This window comes from Pezoporus flaviventris, unplaced genomic scaffold (genome assembly GCF_033815535.1).
Source record: "Pezoporus flaviventris isolate CSIRO_AGI_PZ_B2104156 unplaced genomic scaffold, CSIRO_AGI_Pfla_v1 ptg000002l, whole genome shotgun sequence".
Taxonomy (NCBI): Eukaryota; Metazoa; Chordata; class Aves; order Psittaciformes; family Psittacidae; genus Pezoporus; species Pezoporus flaviventris.
In genome coordinates, this window is record NW_026892550.1 from 78,004,815 (window position 1) to 78,021,870 (window position 17,056).

At 38.9% G+C, this 17,056-nt stretch overlaps 1 protein-coding gene across 4 annotated transcripts in view; it reads right to left on the minus strand.

Moving 5' to 3' along the window:
* Positions 1–17,056, minus strand: part of SOX5 (SRY-box transcription factor 5) — a 645,963-nt gene that overhangs the window by 517,212 nt on the left and 111,695 nt on the right. The window contains exon 1 of one of the 4 annotated variants that reach the window (XM_061444590.1): positions 7,448–7,558. The exons of the other annotated variants lie outside the window; for them this stretch is intronic. The gene's annotated coding sequence lies outside the window, so the exon portion shown is untranslated. Of the gene's footprint in view, positions 1–7,447; positions 7,559–17,056 lie in introns of those variants that run through there. 4 annotated transcript variants of the gene reach the window in all.

Here is a 17,056-nt window from a genome sequence, read left to right on the forward strand (position 1 = left end):
CTTAAACATTGTTTCCTGATGTATGCATTCATCTCCTCTGCCAAACACAGATATTGAGGAGATACTTCACTCCTCCTGTCAGCTCGCTAAATTATAGCCCAGCTCTCACAATAGCACAACTCTCAGGACTTGTACATTCACTTGATCTGTCTTCCTATCAGTAGGCCATGCAAGGGCCATTTCCATGTCTTTAGCAGGAGCTTCTTCTATTTATACTCTTAGTACCACACTTTTATATGCCCAGGGTTGAATTTCTGTTAAAAAGCAGAATCTCATGCTGCTTCTACTGAGCGCACTCACATTACCATGATAGCCCCACTTCTTGCTTGGATTACGATGAAACTACTTCAGGAATAAATTAAACTATATTGCATTAAACTTTGCGCTATTCTCACAACCCGTTACAGCAGCTGAGTAAACCAAACCACAACTTTGCTTTGACCAGGTTTATTAGACTCTTTTATTTAAACATTTTCTCCTGGTTGACAGAAAACATGCTGTTGGAGACTAGAAGTATCTCACCCTTTACATAGAAAACCACTGCTTACAGCATTTGCTTACAGAAGCCAATGTTCAGCTCCCAGGGGGAAAGTTGCAGTGATACTGTCACTGCTCATTACCTCCAGTGGGTGTTGCTGTGAACAAGCCTATGGGAAAATGGGGGGGGGTGTGGGGTGCGGTGGGGGGTGGGTGTAATAAAAAATAAAGTATTACAGGCACTCATAAACATGTCCCGTGTCCAGAAATTTTGCCTGATCCATACACCCTGAAAGAAATGAAAGCTTGTTAAGAAACTAAATAATTATACTTTGCTGCCATTTAACTGGTGTGGACTGTCTTCCACACCAATTAGATAAACAAGCATTTCCTACTTTATCTTCTGTGCGGGTGCAAGGCTGCGATGGAGCCAAGTCATCTTTTTGTAATTTCAGTAGCTCCTGATGTCTATGTAGATAGCACAGTGGTGACGCCATAGCCACTCAGGGGGGCCCTGATGGCCAACTTCCATTACAGTGCAGATTGATCTTACATCTTCACCATCCCAAAATGGCTGAGTTGTGACAAACAGGGTACTAAAAACCCAGATACATGCCATTCCCTCTTGAAAAGTTATAACAAAGAGAAATGTATCAACAGCTCAGAATATACTGACACCCACCCTGGCTGATAGGGAAGGTTAGCTCAGGTTTCGGTTACCATGTGGAAATGCAGAAGTAAGTTGGCACTTTTTGGACCTTTGAAACAAAAGCACAAAGACATCTCTTCACACTCCAATATTATAAATCAACTGCAGACCTTTACTCTCTTCCTGGCCTCCCACTTTCTCATTATTTCAGATACCTGTAATTATGACCCAAAGAAACAGTCTTTGAAGTAACTGCGTAATTCCACTGACAGAGAGATTTAATCAGAGGTAATATAAAAAAAACAACCCAACAACCAACCAAACAGAAAACAACCCAACAATGTCCACATGGAAAAGTCTGTACAAGTGATGCTGCTGAGATTTCATTCTCTAGACCTGCAAGCATCTTTTTCCATTTGTAAAATTTACTATTAAAGAGTAGAAAAGGTTCAAATTCAATCATCCTAAACAGCTAGCAAAGCCCAAGTGGAAAAGTAATTCATTTGCTCATCTAGAGACAGTAAGGGCTTTGCTACTGCCTTCCATTATTGAATGTCCAAGAGCAGTATTTCAACTGGTTACACCCATTCCTTTCGCTATTCTCTGAAGACATATTAATAAAAGCAGAAGACCTGTTATATGCTGTATCTTTAACTGAGAGGTTTTGAATTTCATGAATGAAAATGAAAGAAAACATTGATAAAGCAAGAGGAAATGCAAGTTCCTTACTACTTCCTACATTAGAGGCAATCAACCAAAAAACTACTGTTAACTCTTTACTGACAATATGCACAGAACTTCCTAAAAATATCCAAGATTGACTTTGGTTTCATCACTGGAAATCATAAAGAGCTCCCAGTGCACTGTTGAAAGGCAATCTTCTTCCTATATTGTTATTTCACACTGCCGGAGAAAAGAGGTCCCACCCACTTGAGATCACTGCAAATCCCATGGTATTTTTCAAGAGCATCAGCTACTGATTACTGCATATTGGTGAATTTTCAGTTCAGCTACCTACTACTCCTTGAAGTTTTCTCTGATGTTTCACAGACACAGATGTTTCCATCTCGCAGTTCTCAGCTCAGAATTACTAATTCTATGAACGGTCTTGCATTTCTGTTTACTGACAGATTAAAAGAAAGAATAATCAAGATGAGTAAGAGGTGGAAAAAAAGAGTAAAACAACGTTGGTTTTGCAAGTGTAGTTTTTCAGTTTGCATGAAAGACTTCTGCATTTGGTTAAGTCTTTCAATTTTACATAGTATTCAATTTTAAGTTTTACGAATAGCCATTTTACTCTCTATTTATTAAACTATTAAATAGTCTCTTCCTATTCTTCCCATTAAATCAAAAAATAAAAACATGGAGATAACTCACAAAGGGAAAGAAATCTGCTATACTAAACCGCAAAAATACATAGGAATTGTGAGAAAAAAAATAACAAAACAAACAAAAAAAAACCAAACCCAACACTGAAATACCAGTAAGAGTTTCATTTCCTTCCATAGTTTTTATAGGAACAACTATAATTTTAAATTTTCCTCAGTATATTTTTTTCTTTTTTATTGCTTATTATTTTATCTACTATGGAATAGTAGAATATCAATACTTTATTTTCCTAAACTAACTTGTCCCCTCCCCCCAAAAGTTTACTTTTTGCACCCTACTTACAGAAAGCAAGTCTGCTACTATCACTGAACGTGGAAATACTTCCATTTTAAAACCTGTACACCATACGACAATAATGGTTTGAAACAGTGGACCCTTGCCTAACCTGGAAGCCACAAATGTGTGGTTATCACAATTACCTTGAACTAGAATCTTGAAAAGTGTGATCTTTTCAAGAACTATGATCCACCTTATCCAATCAATGCATTCACACTGTAGCGGCAGCATCACCCACAGGTGTGTCCTGCAACTCACCTCTGCACTTAACTCATGCTCCTTTCCTCGTAACAACTGAGACTTTTCTGCTACCGAGAGAGGTCTACCAGGCAGATTTGGAAATGGTGCTGTAAAGCTTGAGACCCATCCAAAACCAGCAACCACTGATAAGTTTTAGCGTGTAAAGCGACAGCAACAGCATATTCACTGGGGATGCAGGCTGAGCCTTTAGCTAGCAATACTGTTCTGCAAAAGGTTACACGCCTGGCTACCACCTTCAACAAACTTTACCATCCAGACTTCCAGGAGGGTACACCCTTCACCGTATACAAAGAAAGGCCTGTACATACACTGCAAGGAGGGTCCCCTACAAGACTTCTGAACAAATTTGTTGTTACCTATGGATATTAAAACGTTGTTATAGGACAGAATTTTCTCTCCAGTTTGTTTGAAAACTCCTGCATGTAGCTGTGTGTGCCTGTGTGTTTGCATACAAGCATGATGCTTTCCTAGGCATACAGTTCTCTGTCAGCATGTTAAAGGAATTTGGAGTTCCGACCTAATTAGTAGGTACTGCATCTGATTATGGTTACCAGGGTTCTTTCACCTCATTGTACCAAAGAGTATTAAAAGAAAAAAATAAATTCTTAAAACATGCTTCTGCAAGACACCATAAAACCTCCTGACCTTAAGATTTTAGCCTAACATTCATTTTTGCCCAAGGTTCTCAAGTGTCATACCCCTTGGTATGAAAACTTCAAGAAAGTGTGAGGTGCACACAACTTATAAAAAAGATATCAAGTTCTCCACTGTTCAAATTCAATTTACATACTAGATATTCACATATGATTATCTTAAGTGGAAATGCAAGGAAATATTGAGCAGTAAATAGAGAAAAAATATGAGATTGGGGAAAAATACACGACATTGTGTAAACCACAAAGGAAAAGATATGTGTTTTTCACATTTCTATTTTAGGAAGGTATCTTCCAGAGGCAAACAAATTCAATACAGCAGCTCTTCAGTCACCTGTAAATTAATGAACCTCAGCTCAAGGATGAACAACTGCTATCCCTATGTATTAAAGGCAATGCAGAAATGTAACATAAAGGTGAGTGCAAGAAGGTAGAAAGTAGCAGGGAACCATTTCCATGAGGAAGGTAGACTACGTCTCAGGGCAGTGTCATGGGTGGGAGAAGGATTAGAGCTGACCCTAATAAATGATCTTTCACCAAGTCACCTATCACCATGATTCTGTGCCACCATACAGGCACTGCACATCAAAAGCCATTGTGCAGTTTTCCCTTTAATCACAACAACTTTATAGAAAATGCTCAGGAAAGAGAAAGAAAAAAAAAAAGCCTAAAATTTACTTCTCCCCATATGATCCTGTGGTCAAAGAAGTTCTTTCAGATTACTTATGTATCAGTATGTACAATGCTCCGGGAGCAGGGGGAGGGCAAGAAAGGGGGGGAAGTGAGCGAACGAATTGCCTGACTGGGTTTAAACCACTACAATCACAAACAGGCACATGAAGAATGGATAAGGCAGTTGACTAGCTCTCAGCTTATTTTAACCCCTCCGTAAGTGAAGTAACTATTTAAAATATAGCCACTATCTGAAAAAAAAACAAAACCTTATCAGAAAGGGTATTTATTAAAGAACAACAGGTTTTTACTCTGTACAAAGCTCAGCTTCATACCAAAATCTTCCTTTTAACCCAAAATGTGATGCAAACGGCTATCTTCCAGCAGTCAAGATAAGCATGAAGTGGTGGTCCTCCTCCCTGAGCATACCAGCCCCCATCACCTACAAAGGAAGTTCCTACTTAAACATCCTTCCATAAAAAGTAGTTTTATGAGAAAATAATCAAGTATTTCCCTACATGCTTGCAATAAGGGGTTCTTTAAAAAGAAAAAGCCTCAGAAACACAAATTACTGACCTTCCCTTCCTCCAATTTGCAGAAAGCCAAACAAAACTAAACTTGGAACACACTTCCATAGTGTCTCAGTAACACTGTTACTTGCGTGCCTCATGCCTTCCCTGGGATCCTAGATAGACCACGCTTTCCACAATGCATCAAAATCTCATTGTTTGTATTGTTCCTGGTTTTTAGAAGAGCTCCATTTCATATTTTTTTCTAGTTTTGCCTTTACATCAGTAAGAACAAAAGACACTACATCAAAAATAACTAAAACCACAAAAATTATCCATTTAAGATTTGATTAGGAAGAGCTATGAGGAAACTTTTCAGTGACAAGTCATTTTTATAAATCAAATATTAAATTCAGAAAGATCCATTTCTCACAGCCATTAATGCAAAAAAAAGGTCAGCAAAATTGCTCTGTTCACATTATCAATGCCAAATGAATTTTCAAAGCCAAAATAGTAAGTGAACTGAAACAAAGCTCTACAATCCATGTTGAAACCAACATTAATTTTTGCAGCAAACGCCAACAATTCGCAGCATTAATCACAACTACCATCACCCCAAAAGACCTGGGAGGACAAAACCCATGCAGTTGGAGGGGTGGGGGGTGGAATAAGAAAAAAGTAACAGTGAGTAAAAAGTAACAGTGAGCGCTCAAAGGTAAGAGAAGTCTTAGATGACAAAGTCTGTGAAACCACAGGAGCTTAACAAGCATATATATTTCTTTCACTTATTCCCTAGGACTTCTCTCAACTGCTTTAACTCCCTTTTTCCACAGCTTACCCCTGCTGCTTCTCTTCTCTTTTCCTTCTATTCCTTTTTATCCCAAGGCTGTTCAAATTGCTGGTCAGAACTGTAAAAAGGCAGGACCAGTTAGCTCCTTCTTACTTTCTTAACATGATAAGTGTTTTGGATGGAGGGAAAAAGCAAACCTTCCAGGTGAAGCCGCTGAGTTTTCTACCAGCCCCTGGAGATCACAGCAGCCAGCAATGGGGATCCACTTGTAGGTTGATGCCTCTAGGGATCTCCTACCTGCAGCAGGACTGCCAGCCCTACTTGTCACAAGAGCTATGAGATCCAGCCTGGACATCTTTAACAGACCCCAGGTCTGCACACTGTGCAGCTGAAGACAGCTGCACACTTCAGAACTAGTTATAAAACAGAAAAATCCAGAGTGTCATAAAAATGTGTATAAAAGAAATAAAGAAGTCTCTTGTTCAGAAGCCTGGTTTATATGTTCACAAGTATCTAAATTAATGCATCTGATGGAGTAATGAGCACCAGGTAGAAGATGGCACTTCCCTCAAATACTAGGATAATTAAAAGGGCAAGGTATTAACAAGCTTTGGAAAGAAAAAAGTTATATTGGTTGTTCTGGGGATTACAGTCTTCTCTGGATCCTACCTTCACTAATCATTGCATTTAGTCATTAGACACTTTGCCCATTCCCTGGAATCCATGTCTCCTGATTACTGTTTGCTGATCCACTCTTCAGACAGGATTTGAAACACAGGGATACTGCTAAAATGCCCTTTAGAAAGGCCAGATAATGCCGTTCCTAGCTTGCACTACAGGAAAGAGATTATTTCACAGATACTGGTGTCAGCTACATGCTCATCATCTTTTTACTAACTCGCTCCTCATGCACAGTGGCTGCAGATCAGATTTGCCTTGGTCAGTCAAACATGTATTTGCTACTTTTTTTTTAATACTGGAGAAAACATAACACCACCACTCCTTATTAGCATACATTTATCTGAGATGAAGACATGCAAACATGATATGCTTTATACAAATCACATGCAGATCTCAAGGCTTCTGGAAAACTGCCATTACAGCCTTTGGTGAAGCAAAACGTAGGTACTCCTTCTCATAGCCACTATGTTCAATAATATTTCCAAAACTAAGCTGTTGGAGTAAATGAAGTTACACAAATGATGCACCTAGGCCACAGTACATAAGAAAGATAGTATGACAGGACTCTGTGCTATAGTTCAGCAGCTGGTTATGTGTCTAATGTAACCAGTAGGAACAATATCATTTACGTCTTATATTACTCTATGAACAATCCAATTTATAAAATGCCTATTGCGTTTACACACAAGAAACTATCATAAATCCTGAATGTTAAACAGTGTCAATGGATGAAAGCCAACTTTCCCACAATATTTTGCATGCTGAACTTAACATGCTTTTAAAGAAAAGGCAGTCACAAGAGAAAGCTCCTCTGAATTCAACTACTTACTGATGCTGGGAACTGGTGACAGCAGCAAAACACTAAGATATTTGATCTTTCCTCATAACCAAAATACATTCTTAAATTAATCTGTAAGCATGGCACCTATCCAGAAACATTACCATTTTTAACATTACACTTTTTTGCTAGCTTACAGAACAATTAATAGTGGGGAAAATATCCCATGCTAGGAAGAATCCCATTGCATACAACTTCTTGCCTGTCTTTTGCTCTACTGACAGGGAAGGTAGGTCTGTAGTAAATATGTACTTGTCCTTATCTGTCACCCTGGATTAATGGCTTTGGAGAAAAAAGTCCCAGGAAGCAAGTGCAGCCAGATGACTGCATACCCAAACATGCAGATTCGTCTCCACACTGCCAGGAGTACCTGGATGCTGTTACATGGAACCAGCCTCTGCTTTCACCAAATTTGTACAGATTAGCTGCCTTTGCTTTTATTCCCAGAAGCATCCAGAAGCCACCAACTCATCCCAGCTTTAGCAAATGCACAGCCATAGTGTAAAGTGGGTTTTAAAATAAATGAATAAACAAATAAAATCACAGCATTTGGTCCAAATACAAGTTATTGGAACTCAGCCTGCAATGGCACTGACCTAATCACCAGGAACATGTCGCCGTTTGAGAAAGCTGGTCCTCAGGGGATTGTTCCCAGAGAAGCAATGGTCTGGCAGTAACACCAGGCAGGGCGAAACACTTTGGACATTTAATGGCAGCATACCTCCAAATTACTAATGGCTATGGTCAGAAAGCTATTTGTCTCTGCTATATCTCTTTCCTGATATTTTCTCAGTACACAAACTTAGAACAATTTAAGGGCCTGGTTCTTTTCTTCTGAGCAATTCAGGTCTCATGTGAGCACCACTTTGATTAGAAACCCAAACCATTCACTGCTGGGCATGGACATTTTCTGTTCCAAGACTTCCTACAGAAAACTGCCTGTCCATTCCCATAGCTCTCTCAACCATCACATCTTCATAACAGAGGAGAGCTTATCAGGACAAGCTCTCTCTCATGAGATTTTAAATATTCTGTCCGTTTCCAGGCCAGAGGCATTGCAAGAGAGGCTGTTCTTGCCCCATGTTAGTATGACAGCTTCTCTTTTGGCCAACACGCTGGGGACTGGACCAGGGATGTCAAAGCATGAGCACAACTACAGCTGAGAGCAAAGAGCAGATACCCCCTTGCTTGGAGGGTGTAACAGCCCGTGTCCTCCCTGATCAGCACAGAGGGTGAGACTTCCAACATACACTGGCCTCTGGGTTGTATTAGTTATTGGATTAATCAATTGTAACATCGGTACCCTTTTTCCTGTTTCTGAACAGCTCCAAATGGAGCAGTATATGTTTAAATGAAAGATTCTGAGTTTTGTTCTTAACTTCATCTATATTTTGACCATATCATAAAGATTCAAGATGCTCATTTAATCAAACAAGTTTACCCACTTCTGGTTTTACACTGTTCTCTGTAGCTGCCTCATCCCAGCAAACTCAAGAAGTTAGAATCCCAAATCGCATATTTTGAGTTCTTCCATGCTTTTTCACTCCCTCCTGAGAAAGATGTTTGCTGCAGTTCTGAGCAAATGCAATTTACTGCACCTAAAGTTGATGGTTCCTGTAGGGAAGATTTGGTGCCACCTGTTTCCTCACAAAAGCAGCAGCAATCAGTATTGAGGACATAATTCTGCCCTCAGTCCACTCAGGCAAGCAGTCTGGGTGGTTCACAAAAAAGAAACAGGACCAGAACAAGCACAACACAACCTCCAAATCCTAAACTACTTTCTGAAATGACTGAAAAAAAACATTTGTAAAACGTTCACTCCGGGCAAAATATCAACATTCTTTAACGAATTTATTTGAACACCTTTGAAGAGCTGTCCAGAAGCCCAGCTTAGAGCCAGGCGACAGGGCCTCTGAGAAGGGACACCATGCTCCCTTCCACTGGGACCCACAAAGCCAGAACTCCATGTGAGCCACTTCACACTAAAAGCAAAGCACCGCTAAGCAGCTGATGGATTGCATCTGGCTTCGGCAAGAGGCAGTGATCCCCAGCACCCACGTATTTTCACAATATGCTCAGTTGTCCTTTGGGTGCTTAACCTGTAATTTGGTGAAGAAAAATACTATGTAGTACCCCATTCTTGAAATATCACTATTTCCATGAAATCCAAGTGCTCCTTTTTTTTTCGTCACAGTGAATCATAGCTTTTGCCCCCATAAAAGAGCACAGCACCCAACTCAGAGGCAGTAACACCCCACATTTTCAGAGTTAATTCACTGCAGACTGCTCCCTGCTCAGTAGGTCTCTCACAGCTCCTCTTTAAGACAATCCACTCCCTCCCGCACTTTCCATGGGCTTCCGGATACCACTGCTCCTCTCATATTTCAGACCTTTCTGAAATTTAGCCCCTAACTTGTGTTATCTGACTTCAAGGATCCTCACTCTGTGCTCTTATTCTTGCACTGATGTCAGCAGTTGTCTTAACTGAGAAATCCAATTACCATCATACTTCTGAAAATAAAGTTTAATTATAGGCAAGTGTGATGAATCTATAAATTATGATGATTATCAGAGTGAACAGTAGCATAACCAATAGCATTAAGAATATATCTCAATATTCTCATAGGGCAGGGTCCAAATCTTTGAAGTTGGTAAAAAGATTCCCATTGATGTTAAAAGTCTTTGGACTTTTATTAATAAGAGACAATGATTTAAAGTAATTACTGCAATTGAAATAAATATTTTATCATTGTTACAACTCCTAATAATATTACAATTAAGTGCATTAAGCATTCTTTGAATCAAGATATTAAATCCAAGTAACAAGTGTAATCTAAGAAATACAGTAACATGGTAGTCTAGCATCATAATATTCTGTGAATAATCTTTTGCAACACTAGAAAGTTGACCCAGTTATTTACACAATATTTTCCTACTCATCTTTTTAGACCAGAAAAATTGCAGTAGGAAAAAAGTCAATAAAATATTTAAAGTTTAAAAACAGTCACTTAAAAAAAAAAATATTCCTCAACTAGAATAGCAGCTTTATTTGTATTTATTTGCTTATTTTTACAGTCTAACATTGTGTTCCCATGTTGCTAGTGAAAGCTGCTCCAGCTAAACAAATTCAGTCAAGATTTACTCTCACTCTATTTATTCCCTGAAACATAACTGTAATGTTTGCTGGACAACGAAAAAGAATCCCACACCACCATATCCAAAGGAATGATCTATCTTCTTATTCATCCTGTTTTAGTTAATGAGAAAATGCAACCGTGACTCTATTGAGAGTAAGAGGAGGAGAGGCAGAGAGCCTCTCTCTCAATAAACTGTTGCACAAGGTAAGACTAATAGCATAATGTCTCATAGCCATCATTAGGCTAGCTAGTAAGTAGTACATTATCCTTGTTTTTTTTCTTTCTTTCTCCAGGGCACAGTCATGTAGTTACTGCTCCTCATTATCCTTGGAAGCTGTAAATTTAAGTGTAAACTCACCGTCTCTGCAGGGGTTGCAGGTAGAGTAGTGTGTAATGTCATTTACTCCATTTTCTCTACTGAATTTTGCAGAACTGTATTTCCGAAAGATTCTCCTCCCCACAAATCATCCTCACTAACTGCTAACTGTTTGGACCCACACTGTAACCCTCTGGTTTGGCCAGAAACATCACTTACTGCATTCAAGGAACCCACATCTGTGTGGTCCCAAACTGATGTGTGGTCGCTACAGGATCTCGCAATTTAAACGAGGGTGCTCCTGGGCAGTGGTGGGACAGCAGCCAGGCAGCTTCAGGCACGAGAAGAATTTATTCTATCCACTTTTATGACCAGTTGCTCCACCACTGCCTGCAGTTCTTCAATTATGGCTAGCAAGCCTACCTCAAAAGCTAATGAGAGAGGCATGTTCTTTCCTGCTTATGGGAACAGCAAATACATTAAAAAAAAAGAAAATTGACCCATTTATTGACTCAGAAACCAACTCCACAAACCTGAAGCTTCCAGTTCAGATTCTTTGCTTGCTCTTATTATTTAATTAATTTTTGTGGGTAGCCAGCAGAGACCTACATTAAAATATATAATATGGAAGTAATTATGGTATTAGAACACAAGATGCAGAAATATACAGGGCTGGATCATGTCTAGTGGCTTGAGAAGGATTTACAGCCCCTCATCTGACCCATCCACATCTAAATTGAACAAAAGAGGGCTGGAAGGAAACAGAATTTCCACGTATGTGCTGCTCATTTCTACAAAGGTTGGTAGCACAGACGAGGGAAGAGATTCCAGTGCAACTAAACAAACAGGAAAAGAGATGTAAGCTACTGAGTAATACAACCAAAGGTGAACCAAAGAGAAGAGGTTGCAAAAAACTGTCATTCTGTGAAAGACTGAGCTAATGACTAAGTACAGGAGGCCACCTTTGATAGTACAGAAAACTTCAGGAAGGAAGCAAGACTTGCTGACCTGCAACCTGCCATGCAAGAGATGCATATTAACTGAAGACAGAGCATGGTCTCCACCTCATCACCAGCCAAATATACAATGTACCAAACAAAAGCACCTGTAATTCCTAGAGGCAGAGAATGAGGCGACAAAAGACAACCATCCTTCTTCCTCTCTAAGAAATCACAAGTGCTTGTGAATCAAATGAAAGCATATGGCTTCAACTTTACACTTAACTAAAACACTAACCAGTAAACATAGGTATTCTAGCTCTTCTGAGCAACAGACATGTCCACAGTCAGAACAGCCTTATGCTTTATATAACTGGTTCAGAGAAAAATTCATGCATGGTAACAGGACAGTAATAACAATCTTAGAGCCTTCAAAACAGAACAGAGGAGGGAATGAGATTTTTCTGGTGCTGTCAAAGCATGGCAGCATTACAGGAACAATTAACTGGCACTTACTTTGGAAAAGTCAAAAGCAAATTTTGACCTTTTTAATTGCCAATGTACCCATTCCAAAATGTTCATAAAAGCTATTATATTTTTCTATACCTTTTGATGCAACTGTACTTATATAGGGGAAATCAGATTTAGCAATTGTCTCAAATTGAAAAGTTGTCTATAAAAAGTGAAAGTTGTATTATTTTTATGGTTCTAACTTGTGCTTTAACAGTGCAGACATTTTGAGAATTATTAACCAATGGCAGTTTAGATAATTTTAAAGGTGTATTTCTTTAAAGAGAGAAAAACTACTGAAATGGGTAAAAATATTCTAATATGTCCATTTAAAAGCATCCACAAGATCAATAGTACTGTGTGAATATGCTGCTTTGGAAAACAATTAAAAGGCTAACTGTAAAAATATCTTTAAAAATAATTATTCTTGTTTGCTTTTTAAAAAAATTAATCAGGGCAGCATTAGCAGCAATTTTGATATTCAGTCTAGCAAGTATTAAGACTGTTACTAAATATGCTGAATAAATGCTATAAAGGCTGTGAAGCATCAGTGTCAACCAATTGGCATTAGGAAACTCTCATTAAAATGTAACTGATAGCAAATTAGTTACCCTGTTGTATTGTCAAGCTTTAATAGTCTTCCATATTTACCAAACTGATATAGTATGCCTGGGAGAGCCTTATGTTTTGTAAATATTAATCCTTTTGTGGATTCACTGGATTACCTGTATTCAGCATAGCCCAGCTGTACTGCATCTGGCTGCAAACTGGCATTGCTAGCAAGGAAGAGACATGTAGCAATGCTGACTTCTTACCTAATATTTTCTTGGCTGGATTGAAACAAAGAAGAAAACAGCTGCAGGTCATATCAACTGGACAGATTACTGTGGGCAACCCAGAACTTGGTTAGATCATAAAAACTGTCAGTATAGCTTAGTTTAAATCAGGTTCTCATAATCAACTGAATTTGCGGTTCTAAGACTTTCTTAAAAGACTCCCAAATAATTAAATCACATTCTTGCCTGGGCTAAGATATTCAAATTTAGGAACTAATCCCAAAGTTAATTTCCAATTTTAACCAAATGTATCATAGCTGCACTTCTTAAACTTTGCATAATACTTTGGTGATTTCATATGTAAATCCAATCAATCAATAAGACAGCCCTATGAAGTTATATATGTACACAGTACATGACTTAAATCTGTCAGAACTCACTGATATTTATAATGTCTATTTATAATCAACCTGTTAAGATTAAGACTTTTATTCTTAGGATTTTGCAATAAAAATTATTATTAGCCATGTTAATGTTACACCAGTATTTTATTCTTAAAAATTCATCATGCATATAGAAGAAATTAATTGATTACAAGAAAAAAAGTTACGTTTCTCAAGCATTTAACTTCACAGCACTGCATACAGAACAAATACAATACTTCAGGTTATTTGTATAGTCAGATACATACTATAGAAGTGCCAGGGGTAAGATTTTGGAAGGAACTGAGAATCTGATTGACCTGAGAAAGCATGAGTTGTGTCTGGTTTTCAGAGTGATGAGAATCCCTCTGAAATGCCATTTCAGTTCATGAGCTTTCTCTCCACCACCATTTTAATGAAAGGACAGATGTTTTTCAAACCTGTCTGGACCCTGAAATTCAACAGGACTTACTAGGTCCCCATCAGAAGACCCACTGCTGGGTAAATATCATAATATTGAAATTATTGCCTTTTGTCATGATGTGATCAATACCTTTCTTCAAGAAACACAGACCAAGTAAAACATCAGCTAAATGAAATTATATACATTCTGAAATTTTGCAGCTTAGACAATAAATTTCACCAATTAAAAAAAGATTTTACACAGCACTTTTTTGTCCAAAACTATTTTCTTTTCCAACAAGCCAAATTATTCCTAAGTCATTTTTGAAACAGGATTCAGGCTTATAAATCATATTGCACCTTGAAATATGTCATTCTTAGTTCCTCTGCCAAATAATTCATCATTTGATTGAAGCAAAACCAAACAGAAGGGGAAAAAAAAAAAAGGACAACTGACCCAGGAGGAGCATCACCATTTGCAAGTAGCCTACCAGCTAGAGGTGCTTCTTTTTGAATATGTCAAGCTCAATTACATTTTTATAGCTTTTTGTTTACAGGAATAAAGTTACATTAAGAAAATATAGGTACACATGTTAATGTTATCAAGTCAGTAGGTGTATACTGACATGCCAAAACAGCACACAAACAAAACAAAACCCCAGTCTGCACAAGTCCACATTACCTTCATTCCATACTAAGCAAGGACACTGGGATAAACACCACACTGATGAACTCAGCAGGGTACCAATGCATCCAGTAAAGAGAAGGCTTCGTGTTCATAAATGCAAAGCATTTCCTGGATACTCATACCATAAACTGATTGAGTACAGCACCTTTTTAAAGAGACAGGAAACCACTCTTCTGATTGAAGGGCATTAGCATCCTGTATCCACTGCTCTTCCCAGGTTAAACAACTCAAAAGTACAGGGATAACTGCCCTCAGCCAGAAGCAGTAATGCTCAAACATGCATGGCGCAGAAGTAGCTTATGAAGGAAACATCTGTCTTTTCTGTTGGCAATAGCAGCTTAAGGAATAAATCAATAACATCTCAGGACTACCCTAAAACCACATACTGGAGTAGTAAAAATCACTGACTTTCCCTGAATTTCACAGCATCAAAGGAAAAAAATGGAAAAAAAGAAACAAAGAAACCAGACACCCAAAGCCAAGGCCACTCCTCTTTATTTCTGCCAACACACTCAAGTAGAAAACAGGGTGAAACTAATGATCAGGAAAGCCACCACTCCAGGAAATAAACCAAGTGCTGTAAGAAGTAGGTTGGTTTAGTCCCATTCTTAGTGAGCAACGTTCCACTTGCACTAGCACTTCATCTTGCACAAGCTATAAGGCATGTTGTCAGTGCCAGGAATAAGATAACTGGAGACTTAACTGCAGCCTGACTCCTTTGGTTCTGTGTTGTGTTTGAAATGGTCACTGGACAGACAGGTGACCGGGTCTTGCTCAGTTGAATCTTTGTTTATCCACAAAGCACCAACTTCTAAGGATGTCAGTCAATTAAGTTTTGTTAGCTTCTGGTAGTTTTATACCATCATTTAAGACAGAAGAGGAAAGCTAATAATTCTCAGCCACCTTCAATGATAAGTTTTGATCCCTCCTTTTGAGGAAATTTCTCCTTAGTGTTTCGTTGCTGATGAAAAGCTGAACAGTGATCCTATTTGGATGCACAGACATATAGAATTCTTCCTCAAGGGCAGGCCAACTGAATGGCTATCAAAGTCATACAGACACAATCACTGCTTTGCCTTGGTCACTTCACATCAACAAGTTTCCAGCTTTTCCTACAGCCCTTCAGCTCACACTGCAATACCCAGAAAGCACAGCAGCACTCTCCTTCGGCTTCCCTTTGGCTTTCCTCTCTTTGCACTTTACCCACACTGACCTACAAAACACAGCTCCATTCCGTAGCAGCACATTTCACCTCCTTTATTCAAAAACAAGCTTCAGAACTGAACATGGGTGAAATATCTTGGTGGCTTTCTTGTATCTTCAGGGTATTAATTAAAATCCCTCATTTCTCAAATATCTTGTAACATCTGTGCTTTGTTCTTCCAGGGGAAAACTCGTACCCAAATTTGACCACATCAAAGACCACAGATTCGCTGCAAAGTTCAAAAGCGCGTTGCTCCTGCTAGCAGAGGGAGCTCTCTTTGCACAGCACTTATGGAAAGCAATCAGAATTTGGGACTAGAGAGTTCCTACCCTAGCTCCATTTTCAAAATAGTTGCAGGGAAGAAAAGGAACAAACCTCCATTAAAAATACTGTGGTTTGGGTGCCACAGGGCATTTCCGAGCACTGCAGCTCCAAGTATCAGTGTACTTTTGTGTACAGAGAGTAAGGCAGGCCTCTATCTCTGAGGGCATGACAGCCTTGACATAACACTTGGTGAGTGCTCCGAGGACTCTGGATGAAAAAACGCTCTAGAAGGGCAAATCTTGTCTACTGCAAGTTCAACATCAGACCATGCTTTTGACCCTTTTTAATCAGGAATAATATTTCTTTCCATTATTAGTTTAAGCAATGGTTAAGAAGAAAACCTTTTTAAAATATATATATATATAGCATAGAGAAAATTTGCAATTCAAATTGATATTTTTAATCTTAAAAGTATTTTGGTGGGATGGAGTGAAAAATAGAAAGACGAACAAGTCCCATAAATCTGTCACTTGCACAGCACATCACTCACAGCTTTTCCCAGCCCACTGAGGAGGAGAGCCATACAGCTTTAAAATGACTTCATTCCCATATTTACATATTTTTTAATAGGGCTATGATGAATCTCCTTCCGCTTGACTCCTATTTTGAGCTGTGATATTTTAATCTCCATTCTTGCTGCAACTTAGCAGATGAATGTGCAGTGTGACAGAGCTCAGAGGAAATAGTATAAATAAAGCAAAGTGGAGCTATGACATCTCACATTTTATAGCTTTTTTATTGTAGCCTAAGCATAAACAGAGCACAGCTGTGTTATACTTACTGCTGTGAGCACTCCCCCAGCTCCAACCCCCTACTGCTTTTAAAGAGATACTGCCCCTGCTCAGGATCCTCTGCGTACAACCACCGCTGTTGGAGGCATCGCTAACAGAAGCAAACCCTCCTGCACCCATTGCTTCTCTTCCTTTGTTTTTACTTTTCCTCCTTCTACTGGTTTTCCCCCTTGCCTCCCTTTCCCCTCACCTCCCCAGGTTTTCCGGATATGACCCCCCAGTCCCCAGCATGTACAAACAGCCGGCACTGTGCTGCTACCTACTGAAGGATGCCTTTCTTCCCTCGCCATTATAATTTGCTGTTTAAGTACACAGACACACACGCAGAGCACAGAAACAATTTGTAAAAACAA